This window comes from Eublepharis macularius, chromosome 15, assembly GCF_028583425.1.
Source record: "Eublepharis macularius isolate TG4126 chromosome 15, MPM_Emac_v1.0, whole genome shotgun sequence".
NCBI classification, from domain to species: domain Eukaryota; kingdom Metazoa; phylum Chordata; class Lepidosauria; order Squamata; family Eublepharidae; genus Eublepharis; species Eublepharis macularius.
Window position 1 is genome coordinate 47,905,223 of NC_072804.1, and position 5,422 is coordinate 47,910,644.

A 5,422-nucleotide genomic window follows, 5' to 3' on the forward strand; every position below is an offset into this window, starting at 1 on the left:
TTCCTCTCTAAGCTGGAAGAGTAGATGGCAATTGTGAGCTGAGAAGAACTGAGGCGATTGGTGTGTGTGTGTGTGTGTGAGTGTGTGTGTGTGTATTTGGGAGGGAAGGTGTTGTTTTTCTTCCATTGATTTTTGTTTGTTTGTTTACAATGACTAATCCAAGCCCTGACCCGGATAGCCCAAGCTATCTTGTCAAATCTTAGATTCTCAGTAGCATCAGCTTTAGTTAATAATTGGACGGGAGACCTCTCAGGAAGAACACGGCCGCTATTCAGAGACAGACAATGGCAAACCACCTCTGTTAGTCTCTTGCCTTGAAAACTCCAGCAGGGGTCGCCATCAGTCAGCTATGACTAGGGTTGCCCGCCTCCAGGTAGTGGCTGGAGATCTCCCGGAATTACAACTGGTCTCCAGGCCACAGAGATCAGTTCACCTGGAGAAAATCGCTGGCTACTTTGGGGGGTGTACTCTATGGAACTATGCCATGCCAAGGTCCTTTCCCTCCCCAAACCCCACTTTCTCCAGGTTTCTCCAGGTTTCACCCCCCAGACCTCCAGGAATTTCCCAACTTGGATCTGGCAACCCTAGCTATGACTTGAGGACACTTTTCACCACCAATCAAGACATATAATGACAGGAAGAATTACCTTGGAACACAGAAAGAATGAGCTTCCAGTACATTATTTCAAGCCACGCCCAAATCTGCTGGGTGGGGAGGGGGTTGGCTCAGGGGCACAGGATCCGCTTTGCATTCTGAGAGTCCTGCATTTAGTCCCCAACATGTCCAGTTAAAAGGCTCAGGTTGAAACAGTACCAGTCCTTTGAACATTTTTTCTGGGGGTAAGCCCCATTGAATGCCCTGACTTGGATAGCCCAGGTGAGCCTGATCTCGTCAGATCTCAGAAGCTAAGCAGGGTTGGCCTTGGTTAGTAATTGGATGGGACACCTCCAAAGAAGACGAAGGTTACAGAGGCAGGCAATGGCAAACCACCTCTATTAGTCTCTTGCCATGAAAACCCCAGCAGGAATTGCCATAAGTCAGCTATGAGGGTTCTTTCTACCATCAAGTCCCGTTGAATAGACCTGAACAGGATTCTGCCTGGAAGCGCTTTCTTAGCGATGGAAGACTTTTAGCTGAGGCTTTGGAGAGTTGCTTTCCACCAGAGTGTGCAGTCCTGCCTCTGAAACATTGATAGTTTGAGCCAGCAGGATAAAGGCATTTCATGTGTATAAGATGCCATGGTTGGAATATTGTTCTTAAATAAAAGGCTATGAAAATATAGATATGGTTTTCCCTGAAGCAGTTCTAAACACAATGCAATTCCATTACTATGTTGTATAGGGCGCTCTCACCCCTAAAATCAATTGGCTGGCCACCAATAACTGGTGGCCATCCAGTTACTTATTTTTTATTATTTATTTACTTCATTTATAACCCACCTTTCTTCCCAATGGGGGCTCAAATTGGCTTACATTATTCTCTCATCCATTTTATCCTTACAAACACCTTGTTATGTTAAGCTGAGAGGGCCTGACTGGCCTAAGGTCACCCAGCGAGCTTCCTTGGCACAGTGAGATTTGAACCCGGGTCTCTCCCAGATACTAGTCCAACACGGCAACGGCTGCGCCACGTTGACTCGCTAGGAAAATGCATGCTTCTCCTTAGCCAAGCCAAGCAAGCCTTTATTGGCATATATATAATATAAAATTTTAAATACAGAAACGAGTCCATACAGAGTAGGATGAAAATTACAGATGGGAACAGGACAACAGTGTAGCAAAACCAGTATAGAATATTACTTGTCTGGGCGTATAGCCATAGCACTGTAGAGAAACTTTGCTACTATTTCAGTTATTTCCACATCTGGGTTGTCAAGCAGGAACTGAACCTTAAAATCATCAGAAAACTCTGAAAGTTGGGCTAATACAGGATGCAGAAGATCCCGGCATGGCGCCAGATAAAAAGAGCACTGGAGAAGAACGTGGGAAACAGTTTCAACACAGTCCGTCGAACAAGGACAACATCTGCTAGAATAAGGAATCCCATGAAATCTACCAGATAAAATGGCTGAAGGAAGAACATTAAATCTGGCCAGAGAAAAGGCTCTATGGAAATTGGGAGCCAGGAGTTGGTAAAGGTATTCTGCTGGGAAGCTTACATTAGGGACAGCTTCTCCTTAGCCCCTTCCCCAATATGAAGAGCAACACCTTTCACATATAAAGAAAAAAACAAGTCAACAATGCACATGGATTGTTAAGTTGGTTCGCTGTCATTTGTGAACAGGGCAGTTAGGAGGGGGAACTTATGATCCCATCGAAAGGACGGGTATTGTTTTACATCTGCCAGGGGTCAGGAGTGTGAACTACTTTCAGATGCAAATGTTATTGAAGCAAGGTGGAAACAAGGGTTGCCAGATCCGTGTGGGGAAATCCTGGAGATTTGGGGGGGGGGGGGAACCTCAGTAGGGTATAATGCCATAGAGTCCACCCTCCAAAGCAGCCATTTTTTTCCAGGAGAACTGATCTTTGTGGAGTGGAGATCAGTTGTAATTCTGGGAGATTTTCCAGGCCCCACCTGGAGGTTGGTAACCATACTGGGAACAGAGAAAAACCTTCCCACCCTTTCTCTGCTGCTTTCACACACGTTGGATAATGCAATTTCAATGCACTTTACAGATTGTGAAACTGTAAAATCCTATTGCAAACTATCACTGACGTGCAGTGAAAGCGCATTATCAACATGTGCGAAAGCACCAAAAGCCTTCAGTGTCTTTTGCTATCCCCAAACATCCCAGATAGCCCTCTAGGGGGCTCCAGCTGTGCTGACCTCACAAAGTTTGCGCCTGTGTCTGATTTGCTGGAAGGACAGAATAAGCCAGTATCCAAAACTCTGGGAGGAAAGCATTCTGAAAAGGGCTCCCGATTTGTTTTCACCTATTGCAGTTTGATGCCGCTGTGATTAGAGGATGAGCCAGGGTTGCCAGCCTCCAGGTAGTGGCTGGAGATCTCACGGAATTGCAACTGGTCTCCGGGCCACAGAGATCAGTTCACCTGCAGAAAATGGCTACTTTGGGGGGTGGATTCTATGGAACTATGCCATGCCAAGGTCCTTTCCCTCCCCAAACCCCACTTTCTCTGGGTTTCGCCCCCCCCCCCCCAGATCTCCAGGAATTTCCCAACTTGGAGCTGGCAACCCTAGGATGAGTTGTTGATTATATTGCATTGACTTGCACTGTGTAATCCGCCTTGAGTCTCAGTGAGAAAGGCAGTTTAAACATTTATCATCATCATCATGTTTGTTCGCCTTACTTTCAACCACAGCAATATCCGTAGTAGTAGTAGTAGTTAGTGTTGCCAACTCCAATTTGGAAAATTCCTGGGGAGAGGAACCTTAGGGGTTATATTGCCATAGAATCGAATCCTCCAAAGCAACCATTTTCTCCAGGGGGACTAATCTCGGAAGATCAGTTGTCATTCTGGGATATCTGCAGCCCCTTCCTGAAGGTTGACACCCCTAACCACAGCCATTCTGTCCCACCCCGATTCATATCTCCCCACCTGCCAGCCTGAGCCCACTCTCGTTTGTGCTGCCACCTGCAGTACAGTAAACCCGTTTCTCAATCGCGCTAGGCGTAGAGGAGCCTTGCCCTCTTCCATTGATTGGATGGGGTTGCCAACAGGCCGGGAGAGGTGGCGAGGGCAGGCATTGGAAAGGGGTGTGTGCATTTGGTGGGTGGTGGTGGCAGATATGGGGACATAAGTGTACACCAAGACGATCGCAAGCTTGAGTCTTTATCCCTTTCCGTTGCTCTCTAGGGCGCTCCCTGCGCGCTGGAAGTTTCCTAATGAAGTTTCAAAAGTTCCGCAGCGTTCTTTTTAAGAACCCTCTACTCCCGCCCCCACTCACAAGCCCCGCCCACGGTTCCGGCCCAAATGGGCACGCCTTCCGACCGCAGGCGCTGCCGCAGACACGTGGGGGCGGTGAACCAGGGCAGAAGGCTGAGAGCGCGTAGCCGGGCGCTTGCAGGTAAAAACGGATCGACGCCGTTCCATCTTTGCGCGTTATAGCGCAGGGAACCTGCCGGAACGGTTTTTTCCCCACCCCGGCCAGGCTCCCTTCGGCAAGATTCCGACCCAGAAAGGCCCCCCACCTTCACCAACCGAGTCTTCTTTTCTGCCCCAGCCTGGTTCTAACTGTGGGATCCTTCCCTTCGAGCAACCCATTGTGATGAATGCATGCTCGGGTTTCAGTGACTCGCCTTGCTCCAAACCCCTGTTCTGAATTGCAAGTTTGCCCCGTCTTTTAGAAAGTGAAAGGGAAAGAAAGGTTTGGGACTATGTCGGTTGGATCTGTTGGGTACCAGCGGAGAACAGGCTTGGCTGCAAGCTAATAAGCTCCAAGCAAGAAGCTGAATGTGGTGGTGAAAAATGCCAAGAGCGCAGTCAAAATGACCCGCGATGCAGCTGTAGTTCTTTCAGTGCAATCCTAAACAGAGTTACGCCGTTGGAATCCATGGGCTTAGATGGGAGCAACTCTGCCTAGGATTGCCCTGTTGGCCTTTGGTGTGGCCCTCAGCAAATAGAAATCCTGGTGGAAACAAATTTGATTTTAGTTCTATTTTCTGTGTCTGTATTTTGTGTTAATAAATTTTCTCTTTGGGGAGGGTGGTGTCTAATGCTGAAAATGCAGGCAGTGTAATAGTAAACAGTACTGCAATCCAAGCCCATTGAAATCAATGGGTTTACACTGGAGTAACTTTACTTAAAATTGCACTGATAAAGACCCTCCTTGTTCTTAGATGATACCCAATTAGCACCCAGCTGCTAATTTTGTCCTATTCAGTCGGCTTGATATATATAATTACGATGCAAATAATATTTGGGCTCTTAGTTTTTATTTTGGGACTGGTTGGGACCAGGGTCCCCCTTTATTTCTCAGTTATGAACTAACAGGTTAAAATGATAATTTCAGACGGTTAGCAGCGTGCTCCTCTCTGGCAGCAAAATAAAGCAGGAGTCCAAGGGCACTCCTAACAGACAGAAATTTTTGACTGTGTGAATTTGGACTCTCAAAAACTTACGCTGGAATAAATTCATCTGTAAAGTGCTGCCGAGCTTCTGTTTTATTTTAGTTTAAAATGTCTGAAAGTAATCCAAAAGCATATTAAAATGGCTACAGCCAGAATTGCTAGCCCCTGTACAAGTAGTCTATAAAATAAAAATAGGCATTTTAGGCATGGCCTACCAGGTCTTTGTGTATATTTATTTTTAACTCTAGTTATCTTCCACCTTTCTCACTGAGACTCAAGGTGGATTACATGGTGTCAAACAAACAGGGTTCAAGAGAGAAATTTAGACGCTCAGTGTTTTCTCCCCCATCTTGTGCCCGGGGAAGCCTTCAGACACCTGCAACCTGAAATGG